The 14,120-nt window shown below is 42.5% G+C and overlaps 1 protein-coding gene and 1 long non-coding RNA gene across 4 annotated transcripts in view; one reads left to right on the top strand and one right to left on the bottom strand.

Moving 5' to 3' along the window:
• LOC142317036 (uncharacterized) overlaps positions 1-12,461 on the top strand; it is a 407,707-nt gene extending 395,246 nt beyond the window's left edge. Inside the window, exons 6-7 of one of the 2 annotated variants that reach the window (XR_012754660.1) lie at positions 2,279-2,386; positions 9,354-12,461. This is a non-coding gene — a long non-coding RNA (uncharacterized LOC142317036). Of the gene's footprint in view, positions 1-2,278; positions 2,387-2,897; positions 2,971-9,353 lie in introns of those variants that run through there. The other variant, XR_012754661.1, reaches the window with a different exon arrangement.
• The window catches only part of TRPS1 (transcriptional repressor GATA binding 1), a 387,031-nt gene that overhangs the window by 45,011 nt on the left and 327,900 nt on the right, over positions 1-14,120 (bottom strand). The gene's annotated exons all lie outside the window — the stretch shown is intronic.

Below are 14,120 nucleotides of genomic sequence, written 5' to 3'. Positions count from 1 at the left end.
TTGGGTGTTGTGGTGTGGGCTTTGAGGGCCCCACACCGGCAGGTTTAGCAAGGAAAGGTGGATCTATCCCCGCTCCGGGATCTGCCGCCCGTTTGGGCCTGGTACTCCCTAGCAGTCTCCTTACTTCCCACTCTGTGCTCTCTCTTTAGCTGGAGACGGGTTTCGGGTAGCACTCCTAGGTGACCGTTCTCCCCCGTCGGTAGCCACTGCGCGGGCGCTGTCAGACTGCAACAGCCCCAGGGGTAGGGGTCAGCTCCTCTCGGAGCTCCCTGGACTCCGCTCTGAACCGGCTCACTGCTCCTCCTCTCCTGTTCTTGCCTACGCCACCTAGCAACCAGGCTCTCTTACCACACCCCTTGAGAGGAGATGGAGGCTTTTGGCCCCCTCCACTATTCCAGTGAAGGTGAAGGCTTTTCCCCCTCCTGGGATCCCCAGGGGTCCTCTCATAGGTACATGTGTGAGACCTGATCACTATGCGCCTGTGTAGTCACACCTCGGTCAGCCTTCTGGATTACCTGTATTGTACTGTCCCCAGCATGGGTGCAGTACTCAGTGGTGCCTGACCAGGTCAGGGGCGCCACATTTGTACTATTGTATGGAACTTGTAAAGGAAAAGATCCTTATAGTTTTCAATGAACCCTCGAAACTTAAGAATAAGTGATATAAACCTACAGAGAAATAGAGATAACAACAGCTCAAAGCACAATATATTATATATATATATATATATATATATATATATATATATATATATATATATATTCACGTGGAACTTTTTTGGTGCGTTTTCTTCTCCATGAAAAATGCAGAAAACCACAGCAGAAATGATGTGTATTTTGATCATTCTATTTTTGCCACTTTTAGTATTAGGCCATTTTGATCTCAACGGGGAAAATCTGCAGTAAAAAGGTTTATTACAAGCTATAGAACGTAATAAAATAGAATGCCCCCCACAAATGTGAAGAAGCCTTAGAAGACGTTTTGCTCTATTTAACCACACTGGACATTGCTAGGGGACATTTTATTGATCTATGTTCCAATCATTCGACAGGGTGGACCATTTATATGGATACACCTAAATAAAATGGGAATGGTTGGTGATATCAACTTCCTGTTTGTGGCTCATTAGTATATGGGAAGGTGGAACTTTTCAAGATGGGTGGTGACCATGGCGGCCATTTTGAAGTTGGCCATTTTGAATCCAACTTTTTTTTCCAATGGGAAGAGGGTCTTGTAACACATCAAACTTATGAAAATACTGGTGTTCTTGGTTTTAACGTAACTTTATTTGTCCATTAGTTATTTACAATTTTATGACCACATATAAAATGTGTTCAAAGTGCTGCCCATTGTGTTGGATTGTCAACGCAACCCTCTTCTCCCATTTTTGACACACTGATAGCAACACCACAGAAGAAATGCTAGCACAGGCTGCCAGTATCCGTTGTTTCCAGTGCTGCACATCTTGTATCTTCACAGCATAGACCTTTGCCTTCAGGTGACCCCAAAGATAAAAGTCTAAGGGGGTCAGATCAGGAAACCTTGGTGGCCATTCAACTGAATCACGATGACCAATCCACTTTCCAAGACACTGTTTATGTAGGAATGCTCGGACCTGACACCCATATACTAATGAGTCACAAACAGGAAGTTGATATCACCAACCATTCCCATTTTATTTAGGTGTATCTATATAAATGGCCCACCCTGTATATGGTTTTGTATTTTAGCTGTAGTAGTACAGTTGCCCACCCTTAATTTTCTGCATATTTAAAGAGTTTGTCCACTACATTTAGATTGATAGCCTATCCTTACGATAAGTCATCAATGTCTGATCGGCCGGGGTATAACAACCTGAAATCCCATCGATCATCTGTTTTCGGTGCTAGTGGCAGCCTGTGGCCAGAAATGCACAGTTCCAGAGCTGCACCATAAACTGATAGTGGCCACAGCCAGGTACGTCACATCCATCTCCCATTAATATCAATAGCAGGCTGATGTGCAGTACCGGCCACAGTCACTATCAGAAGACAGGGCAGCTCCGGAACTGAGCATTTCTGGCTGCCTGCTGCCACCACCGGCACCATGAGCAGCTGATCGGCGGAGATGTCAGGTGTCGGACCCCGGCCGATCAGACATTGATGACCTATTCTAAGGATAGGCCATCAATTTAAAAGCAGTGGACAACCCCGTTGATCGGAGGAGTTATGTTTTATTCCTTCTTCTAGCTTTTTTTAACCATTATTGGAATAAAATGAAATTTTAACTTTATTTCAAGTTTCTATGGACGTTCTTTGTGCCGGGATCAGCCTTTTTTTGATTGACTACAGCCTTCTTGACCCACGAGCACCGTCCGGATTTTCCTTCCAGGAATAACTACATGGTGGTGAGCTGATTCACTCTTTTTTATGACAACCCTGCTACCAGGTCAAAATTGGCCAGTTTTATTATTGCTGCTCCCTTGACTTTTCCAGAGTTTTTGTTGTTGTTGATTTTTTGTTTATTACTATAAATTGCTACACTGTTCCAGAGATTATTTAGTGCTAATTTTTATGGTCTTTTCCAAGAGGGCGTGTCTAATGAGATCCTCTGAGGTAGTCTTTTGGCTGCTCTTATTTATTACCCTGTAATCAATGTCCATTTGGTAAAGACCATAAAAATTTGCACTGAATAAAAATCGCCCATGTATCTGGAGCCATATGGTTTATTAAAATAAATAAAAATAAATAAATAACTACGGAGCATTGGGAATAAATTAGGAGCACTAATTGGCCACTTTCAACCTGGCGACAAGTCTTAAAAATTTAATTTTTTATACTACTGTAATTTAGTACGGTAACACAAAATGCTATCAGACCCTTGTGGTTTTTTTCTCAAAACTGTGCCACTCATCTCAGGATCACTAGCCAGGCGCTGGGGTGGAGGGACTACCAAAAGGAAGAAGACACAGGAAGAAGCACCGGCCTTGGCCTCTGAACTATGTGGGATAGGCTGGAGCCCATGACAGCGTAGCTCTGCACTACAGAGGCAGTGATACTTCAGTGAGTAAAGACCTTTGACTGCAACCCCTGTGTCATCCAATCCTTCCCGCACCCTACCCTCGCCTTAGCTGCACGGCAGCAGGAAACTACTACTCCCAATGTCCCTGGGGCCTCAGCACTGACTGTGGAGAGCTTCACCATCCGAGCTGTGCTACCATCTGCCCAAGAGGATACCTCCCGCAGCGGCGGCTCCTATACTATCCGCAAACCACAGGTGGGGTCACGAATACAATCTCTTCTTCCCTGTAAATATTCTCTTCATCCATCTTTACTGACACCGCCGGGGTCACGGAACCGGGCCTGGTCGCTGTGACATCCCACCCCCTACACCGGCCCGGTGACGAGTAAGCCCCCAGACCCTGTGTGTGCCTCAAAAACATGGACATTTTTTTTTTTAAACCATATTAGTGATGCACATTGCCTCATTTAAAACACACTAGGGGCTATTTAATATATGTATATACTGTATATACTACATTACAGGTTCCTTTTAAAACAAAGTTTTTTTTACAAGACAACAACTTTAGGGGTATGTGCACATTAGCATCATCATTTCTGCTAAAGAGCTTTGAAAGTCCTTTTAAACCAACCTGAAAAGATCCCACTGACGCTCATACTTTCTCCAATTATTGATTATTAGAATATTTCATTGTCCATGTACCCAGGTAGCTGGATACAGTATATACTTTTTTTTTCTTCTTTTTTCTTAGGGCGATTGTGAAAAGAAAAACATAACCTTCAGGCAGGGCAGCCATAGAGCCTCATTAACACATCCACAACAAAACCTCTTACAGCAAGCACAGGAACCTGCAATTCTGAGTAATGCTCCTCCTGACAGCCAAGGTTTTCTACTTTCCAACACTACTAGATATTTTGCTCGGCTTTCTCAAATTACGAAATAGCTTTCTTTTAGATGAAGGGTAAATAGGTTGAGTGCATCACCATTACCTGTGTTTTAAGACAAAACTGTGATAGTATTATTATTATCATTATTTATTATTATAGCGCCATTTAATCCATGGCGCTTTACAAGTGAAAGAGGGTATCCGTACAACAATCATTAACAATACAAAACAGACTGGTATAGGAGGAGAGAGGACCCTGCCCGCAAGGGCTCACAGTCTACAGGGAATGGGTGATGGTACAATAGGTGAGGACAGAGCAGGTTGCGCAATGGTGTACTGGACTGAGGGTTATTGTAGGTTGTAGGCTTGTTGAAAGAGATGGGTCTTCAGGTTCCTCTTGAAGCTTTCCACGGTAGGGGAGAGTCTGATATGCTGAGGTAGAGCGTTCCAGAGTATGGGGGAGGCACGGGAGAAATCTTGTACGCGATTATGGGAAGAGGAGATAAGAGAGGAGTAAAGAAGTAGATCTTGTGAGGATCTCAGGTTGCGTGCGGGTACGTACCGGGAGACCAGGTCACAGATGTAAGGAGGAAACAGGTTGTGGATGGCTTTGTATGTCATGGTTAATGTTTTGAACTGGAGTCGTTGGGTGATGGGAAGCCAGTGAAGGGATTGGCAGAGTGGCGAGGCTGGGGAATAGCGAGGGGAGAGGTGGATTAAGTGGGCCGCAGAGTTTAGGATAGATTGGAGGGGTGCAAGAGTGTTGGAAGGGAGGCCAGAGAGCAGGAGGTTGCAGTAATCAAGGCGGGAGAGGATGAGGGCATGCACTAATGTTTTTGCTGAGTCTTCTATTTAAAATCATTACATTTACATTACATCTCCATTTAAGACATCTATAAAATATTTTTAATAATACAAAATATTTATTAGATACTTTTGGCTATAAACATTTTTTTTTATTTTTTTAGGCTAATAAAGTGACTTTTCTCAATTTTTTTTTTCTTTTACATAATTGTTTCTTTTCTGTTTTGCTTTGTGTAGGTGTTATGCATTAGGCATACAAAAAATATTTTTTTTTAATTTTAAGTATCAAAATGATCATCAATAATGTTAAGAAACCCTGAAACAGAATATTTTAATCTAATTCCGGGGACATATGTAACGACTAGGGTTTCTGAGATGAATGGCACGAGTAAGCTATGGGACATTTTTTTTCATTACTTGTTAAAAGGAATTTGTCTGTACGATCAACCCTGTTAAGCTGTCTGTGTGGGCAAATCAGTCACAGAAAGTTGAACAAAATGATACCTTGATATCCACGATCCGATGTCTTATTACTGAGAAGTCAATGTTTTTCTTACATTTAAATGAGCTGTAAAGATCTATGGGCTGGGCATAGATCTCCCCGAGTATCTAATTACAGAGCTCATTTATTGAAACGCCTGCCTGGATCCACAGACTCAGACAGGCTGTAATGGACAGGCAGGACCCCAGAACCCTGAAACCCTTTAACAACTATACAGGGATTTAGAATTACACAGGGCCCTGGAGATCACTGTGGAAGGCTGCAGTCCGAGAGAGTAGTAGTCTGGCAGGGTAAAACCAGGAATAGCAGAACAGGGACAGAATCGGTAGGCAAGGACGTAATCAGAAAACGTAGCAGAGGTCAAATCCGGATTAGGCAGTGAGGTCCATAAACAGCAGACAGGAGATGTAGTCAGGAAACAAGCAGAAGTCAGAACACCAGAATCACTAAACAGAACAGGATGGAACAGGAACCAGAATATCAGAACTATCTCTAGCAGTGGTCAGCAGAGAAGAGGGGAAATAAGAAGGGTGTGGTGTCTTTCCATTGGTTGTAGCTGAATGATGGTAACTTCAGCTGGAAGACACACGCCACCTATAGTCAGCCAGTGGTACTGCAGATCCCAAGGAAACTCAGCCCAGTGGATGAGCGGAGCCTGCGCCCACCGGCGCCGCTGGCATCGACTCCTCTCCCATCACCAGCACTATCCGCGGCAGGAACACGGCATCGCCTGGCGATTGGAGTAGAAGTCGCTGCAGCGGACTCCGGTGGCGACGTAACATTTATTTTAAACTAGAAGGTGGCCTGATTCTAACGCATCGGGTATTCTAGAATTTATTGTGTAGTTAATGTATGATTTTTGTTTATATATATATATATATATATATATAAAGTATATATATATATATATATATATATATATATATATAGATGTTGTTGTGTGTAGTTGCCAGTGTTTGTGTAGGGCGCTGTAAATGTTCTGGGTGTTGTCTGGTTGTGGGGGGGTGTGAGAGCGGTGTTTGTGTGTTGCGTTGTGCGTGTTGCATTGTTTGTGGAATGCTGTATGTCTGCAGTGTTGTCTGTGTGTGGTGCTGTGTGTTGCGCGGTTTGTGTGGGGTGCGTGTGTGTGTTTTGGGGAGGCATGTTTTATGCAATGTGTGTGTGTTGCGCGGTTATGTGCGTATATTTGTGTGTGCCACGGTGTTTGTGAGTTGGGTGTTGTGTGTGTGCGGCGTTGTCTGTGTGTGTTTGTGTAGGGCGGTGTTTGTGGTTCCCAGTGTGTGTGTGGTGTGCTGTGCCTGCACAATGGTGCCCCTTGGCTGCTGCCCCAGTGCTGTACCCTGGTTCCCCCTGTGGCTGCTGCCCACCTTCCCCCAGGTGCAGGGGATTGCTGTCTACTCTTCATCATTCCCCTCCTGTTTACCTCTGTCTCTTCTCCTCCTCCTTTTTTTATCTGCTCCTTGCCCTTTTCTCCTCCAGCTGATTCCTATCATCTGCACTGCAGCACTAATGCTGGGAGTTGTAGTGCAGAAATATTACTCCAGTCCTTGTGCCATTCTCCTCTGTCAAGTTCTTACTTTTGGGAAAAGTAGAGTATGGGTTAATGAAAACCAAGGTCTAACTGACAGCGAATATCCGGACCCCCCAAAAAAACAGAAACGAAAAAACTTACACACAGACGGGGCCGAGCGGGCTATTGTGTGCTGGGGGCGGGGCTGAGCGGGCCAACGTGTACCGGGGACGGGGCCGAGCGGGCCGTGTGCTGGGGGCGGGACTGAGCGGGCCAACGTGTGCCGGGGCGGGGCCAAGCGGACCAACGTGTTCCGGGGGCGGGGTCAAGCGGGCAAATGTGTGCCGGGGCGGGGCCGAGCGGGCGAGGCGTCAGCATATGCCGGCTTCCTGCACATGTGTTACGGGAGTCGGGGTAAGCTAGTAACCATGATACACATCGGGTAACTAAGGGAAGTGCTTCCCATAGTTACCCGATGTGTATCATCATTACCAGCGTACACCGGCTCCGTCACGATCCCAGTATCGCAAGGTTATGTCTGGGCTGGGTTGCCGGTGTGGACTCCTGGGAGTGCAGCAGTCACCTGCCAGTCGGGGCTTCGTTTGAATTCGGGGGAAGGGGCGTGGCCGAGCGGGCGATGCGTGTGGAGGGCCGGGGCGAGCGGCCAATCCGTGCGGGGGAGGAGCCTGTGCGAGCGGCCAATCCGTGCGAGGGGGCGGAGCCGAGGCGAGCGGCCAATGCGACGGTTGTCACTGTAACGACATAATTTTGGAGCAAGACAGACAGACAGAATAAGGAAATTTATATATATATTATATATATATATATATATATATATATAGATGAAAGGGGGTTGTTACATTGTGAGACATGTAGATCAGGAGAGAAGACTGCCAGTCATTACGTGTCTCACACTGGTAACACTTCATTTCATTTATAATAAACTCTGGAGGTAGATTATTAGGGAGATCAATGGCCAATCCATAGATCTTAAAAGTTTATCTGCATATGAGGAAAATATGGATTTCTCTGGAATTAGACATCAGATTGTAGTTGTTATTCAACTTTCTTTGACCTACATGCCCATATAATTGGCTTAGGAGGGTTGATCCTATTCACAGATTCCCTTTCTTTAAAAATGTTATTTCATTATCAGAGTCATGAGAACTTAAGGAAAAAAAGAACTTTAGTCTAAAATTTTTTGGATTACATTTTTTTTTCCTGGATTGCCAAAGAAGGTCCATGGACAGAGAAATAGCTCTGACACATGAGAAATGTCCTAATTAAAAACTAATGCACTTCGTTACATGGCCACCGAGAGCAAATTTGGTGCTGTTTATATAATGAAGAAAATGGTACCATACTGTTCCCATATAAATTTACAGAATAGTATAATAAACTAGTTCTGGTATTCTCAAACAGATGATCACCTAACTGTTAAATGAATTCTGTTAAGGGGATTTCACTTCCCAAAGAAGTACATGTAGTTTTTCCAAAGGCAAGTCGAGCAATAGCTTTACATGGCCAGTCTGTTCCACCATTACTAAGAAATTAGCAATTCAACTGATATGCAAATGAGGCTAAAAGACTATGGTAGATCTGAAGTCACTGTCACTTCAGCTCTATTCCCTACACAGCGTCACCTTCTACTGCTTGATTGATGCCTCTCTGCTGTGAGACTTCCGACAAATGGCCAGCTAGTCTAACAGGAGGAGGTTAAGATGAGCAGGGAATAGAGCTGGAGTGACAGAGCCTTCAGATCTCTAAATGATTATTTAAGGAAGTGATGATGGGCAGGGAATAGAGCTGGAGTGACAGAGGCTTCAAATCTATAAATGATTATTTAAGGAAGTGATGATGGGCAGGGAATAGAGCTGGAGTGACAGATTATTTAGATCTATAAATGATTTTTCATGGAGGTGGAGATGGGCAGGGAATAGAGCTGGAGTGACAGAGGATTTAGATCTATAAATTATTTTTTATGGAGGTGGAGATGGGCAAGGAATAAAGCTGGAGTGACAGAGCCTTCAGATCTATAAATTATTCTTCAAGAAGGTGGATATGGGCAGGGAATAGAGCTGTAGTGACAGAGGCTTCAGGTCTATAAATGATTCTTCAAGTTGGTGGACATGGGTGGGTAATAGAGCTGGAGTGAAAGAGCCTTCAGATCTATAAATGATTCTTCAAGGAGGTGGAGATGGGCAGGGAATAGAGCTGGAGTGACAGTGGCTTCAGATCTATAAAAGATTCTTCAAGGAGGAAGGAACATATCAATTGTTTGGGATATTACATCCTGCTGACAGATTAATTCTAAGGCATCTTTATGATCAATATAAGATTACAAATAAAGACTTTTGTCAGCAAATTCTATCTGGTCTTTGAAAATTCAAGGATACAATAAAGATGAATCGGAAGTCAATATTTACAGGACAGGGTAGGTCCACTAACAGTCAAGAGCAGCTATTTTGGTAAAGGAGTATAGAAGAAATTCCAGCAGTCTTCTAATTATTAAAGAGTATAGGGCACTGCTACGTGGTGCCATTATTTAGTAGACTATATAATAAGACTTTGAAATGTATTCTTAAACCTATTTCTGTAATTGTGAGACCTCATTCTCCTAAATATTTCCATCTCGATGTTTATTTTGTCAGATCGCATTTCTAAGTTATTATTACAAACTGAAGACCTATGGACTTTCAAGTCATGGCTCAATGTCACCGATCAGCCATCTGCTTCAACTACAGCGTACATGTCTGGTGTTGTGAACAGAATATTTAATATCTGGAATGAAAAAAACATTGCAAGTAAACGTCGTATAATGAAGTGATAGCAGGAGTCGCAGAACATGTAACAGATTACGAAGGAAAGTGTTACAAGACTGTTGTGTACGGAACGTGTTGGGCATAAGTGAACGCCTCTAGCTTTACATGACTCCGCAACGTCTTTTATTCTCTTACTAAAGAAATGGGATGTTCAATAATGGAAATGATGAGAAGAGAATCATGGAAATATATTTTATTTTGGGCATTTGGCTAACAAAATTATTTGCAAATAGAAAAAATATCAGAACTAGGCATGCATAGAGTAGAAACCACTAATGCCGAGCAACTCACTTGGCTTGATTGCATGTAAAAGAAAAAATGAAAAATTGAAATTATAAAAGTAGACAAGTGGACTTGTCTAGGTACAATCTTCATGTTCAAAAATTTGGCAACGAATTAAAGAGAATCTGGCATCAGGGTTGTTGCTACCTCATCTAGGAGTAGCATAATCCAAAAAAAAGGTCCCTGATTCCAGTGACATGTCACTTAGGCCCGTTTCACACATCCGACATTTCACCGGATTGCTGGATCCGGCACACTCCAGTACAGTGTAACACAGTACAATGGCATTGCGGCAAGCTCCGGACATGTGAAAGCATGCCATGATGCCATTGTACTGTATTACAAACCAAAAAAGGTCTGTGGAGCCTCTGTTAGGAGTCTCAACACAGAAAATAGCCAAATATCCCTCCGGGAAGGACCTAGTCAAGGAGTGGCTCTTTTTAGGAGACCACCATAACCACCATATTAAGTGGCCCTTTTAGTCAATATCCAACTCTTGTACTGTAGTACACTATACTGGAGTGTGCTGGATCCGGCAACCCGGCGAAATGCCGGATGTATGAAACGGGCCTAAGTTTACTGGGTGGCAGCAAATGTGATTCAGGGTTTTTAGCAGAGTTCAGAAAGCTAACGCCGCCCACCCCACAGCTTTCTGTGTCAGTGAGCTACAATTCAGTACTGGGAGTGTGGTAGGACCAGGTCTCACATGAGCTGTAGTCCTATAAAGTTAATCTCCTGGTAATAAAACACTCATTGTATTGAAAGAATAGCACACAGATTAATAAATGACACATTGCTGAAATCACTGTCTCAGCCACTACATCATGCTGCCCTCACATTAAATAGCAAAAATCTGCTGGCAAACTCCCATTAGGACTCAGTTAGTTAAAGGAAACTGGTTACGTCTGATAATGCTGCAACTAAAGGTTAATAGCATTATGAAGGTAACTAGCCGCAGAACTGAAAGTGCAGCACCCACACCCAGAAGAAACTTAAATTTTTTCTGAAAGCCACAGGCTTTCAGTCATGCTGATGTTCCCGGAGCAAATGAAGTCACTACTCACAGAAGTAGAGGTGTCGCTGGAAATACGTCCTGACACTGACTGACAGCCGGCTGTCAATCAGTGCTGGGGCATGCTTACAGCCGCCGCTCTCAGTGCTTTGAGCAGTGACAGCAATTGCTCCGGGCACACCAGCTTGACTGAATCCGGCGGCTCCTGAGAGAAATAAATGTAATTTTCTTCCAGGTGCCGCACTTTCAGTACAACAACTGGACACCTTCATAATGCTACTATCTTTCAGATTAACGTTAGATCTGCAAGTTAAAAATGTTAACATATCTTACAGGTTCCCTTTAACCCCTTTACAACTAAGGATGTAACTGTATGTCCTTGGTCATGTCAGGGTAATCATTGCCGACTCCTGTGGTGAGCCGTCAGTGATCCCTGCACATGTCTGCTGATTTAAACAGCAGACATGTGGGGTTAACAGGTGCAGGTGGATCCACAATCCACCTGTACCTGTTAACCCGTTAGATCACGCTGTCAAAATGTGACAGCTCAATTTAAATGGCCGCCATCAGAGGATCCGTGACGCGATCATGAGGAGCCAAAGGTTGGTATGGAAGTGACAGGTCATGTGATGACCCCTGACGCTACCATGACGTATTTCCTGTTAGAGTCGACAGAGCGCCGACTCTAACAGGAATGCAGCATTTTCGCTGATCAGAGCTGTGCAGCTCTAATTAACAGAAATGCACAGGTGATCAGACTGCCGATCCATAATGTCTCCTAGGAGGACTAGCAAAATAAACAAAAAATGTAAAAAAAAAGTTTTTAAGATTATGAAAAAATAAAAAAACCTAAAAGTTCCAATCACCCATTTGCCCCATTGAAAATAAAACAGTTAAGAAAATAAACATAAAAATACACACGTTTGATATCGCCACATTCAGAAATGCCCGATCTATCAAACTATAAAAGCAAATCTGATTGGTAAATGGTATGCGAGAAAAAAATTCCAAATGCCAAAATTACATGTTTTGGTCGCTGCAAATGACCGATGGGGATCGTCAGAATAGCAGAGCTGGGATAAGTGGATTATTAATGGGTGAGAAGAAGTTCTTTTTTCACATTCCCACCTTTAAAAAAAATAAATAAATACTTGGGTCCTGAACAACCCCTTTAAACAGGCATTGACGAACAATTTCATCTCTGGTTAGAAAAAAGACCCCTTTTATTTCTTTATCTCAAGCAACCTGTTTCGAATTAGAGGCCATTATTTGGAAAAAACTGCTATCATATTAGTTTTCAACCAAAATGTCATAAATAACATAGAAATAATTTAGGTTTGAAAAGTGAGGATTTGATTTACTGTGACAACTTATACAATAAATTTTATGAAGTGTTGTGCATCATGACCAAAACAGAGAATTTATAGAAGACATGAAGCTCGTTGAAATTCTGACTGTATAATCTAATAACACCTGGAAGATACTTAGAAATTGGTGTCGGAATAATTTTGGTCTTGGATCTTTCTAAACAGTTATGGTATGTCTTTTGTCATTTTCAAAAATATTCCTGATCCAGATGTATTAATCGAAATTTCACTGCCGAGTTAAGTATTATTAGCGTTCGTTTTCTTTTGGCACAAAGGCAACGTCAGTTATTTCTTGGATACACGTTTTGGAGAAAACAAGTTCCAAAAAACATAAAATGTCGGAATAAAAATCAACATTATTTGGTTTGACAAAAAAAAAATTACAGTTTCTTGATAAATTTTGTTATATTGGGCAAAAATATTTGACTTCACACCCAACAGGTCCAGAGTAAAGAATGCAACGCGCAATGTTATTGAAAGCATCCCCACTCCGGCTATCAGTGCCATTAGGCTGGTTAAAAGGTTTTTATTATGAAAGTTTAAATTGGTGTCTTGAAATAAAACAGATGGCAAAGTATCCTCAGTGGATATAAGGATACTTGGCCCTAGTCCTATTACATTATTGACTCCATTCCAAGGCTTAACTAACTCCCACCCTAAGTAATAGCTATTCACATAGATCCCTTGGCTGCTGTAGACTGCTGTGATTCTTTAAGTTACCTCCCTCCCTGCATACGGTTCTGATTCAGTATTTGGAAATCTATTAGATTTGTCTGGCATCTTAAGGAAATATTGGTGAGTGCTGTGCCTGAATTGTGCCAAAACATTATAACCACTGGAGAACGTAGAAGAACTCGAGACTGGTGGGAAGACAACAGGCTTGAAAAATGTGATCGCTCCTCTCGAGAAATTAAATCGGTTAGGACTACGTGTTTCTAGATTATATGTAATGTTAACACTCCAAAAACTCAGTTTTTTTCATTCAAAAAGCCCAGAAACTACATAGCCAGACAGCTTTGTACTTTGCAAATGTGAATACAAGTAGAACACTTCGCAAAGAAAAAGCACTACATCATTTAAGCTAGTCTCGGGAGACATTCTGTTTCCTGATTAATTCAATGGTAATCACAGCCTGTGGTCCAAAAATTCCCAATCAATCACGGAAAATTGGGTTAACACGTCTGCATATGTTGGTTTATTAATGTGCAATTCGAATCTGGCAGAAGATAGTCTTTCAGGAAAAGTGGGGCTAATTCATTTGTTTGCACCTTACCGTTTTGTTATGGTGTTCAGGCAATAAAGCCTCATGTGGCCTTTTCCCAAACCTGAACTGAAGCCAAGAGAATGAACGTGCTCCGAAGTGTTGAAAGAAAGGCCTATTCTCTGCCCAGGGAACTGCAGCTCGTTCAGGAAATGAACACAAGTTTTCTGTACGCCGTCCAGCTTCTGAATCAGCTGTTCCTCACTCAAAGCTTCTTTTTTTATTTATATATAAAAAAAAAATCTGACAAAGATACGTAGATATCCAAGCCCCGTTCCTTTTTGTCATTTTTGAGTCTGCCTTAAAAGCTAGCCTAATTCTCCCAATGATTGTAATCTGGCATATTTTAACAAGTGTAAATTATCAAGGTTTGCATATCAAATTAAACTCAATGAATTCTGGACTTGTTTTAGAGTTCAAGACGAAGAGGCCCTAACTCCCTGCGTTGTACTTGGCGGAGCGCCAGGCTTAGTAATAAAGTGCTAAGCAGAAGACAGGAAATACTAGAGGACTCGAACAATGTTATGACAATGTTTATGACTTTTACAGTCAGGCCTGGCTGCACATCTGCACAACATCAGACTCTGGTCAGGCCCACAGAGAGGAAGCCATACTTTCCCTGGCAGCGATTTGCTTCAACCAGATGTTATCACATTAACTGATATCTTTTGACC

The sequence above is a fragment of the Anomaloglossus baeobatrachus genome, chromosome 6, assembly GCF_048569485.1.
Source record: "Anomaloglossus baeobatrachus isolate aAnoBae1 chromosome 6, aAnoBae1.hap1, whole genome shotgun sequence".
Lineage (NCBI taxonomy): Eukaryota > Metazoa > Chordata > Amphibia > Anura > Aromobatidae > Anomaloglossus > Anomaloglossus baeobatrachus.
Note: the sequence above shows the minus strand (reverse complement) of the source record. Positions and strands in the feature narration are given on the sequence as shown.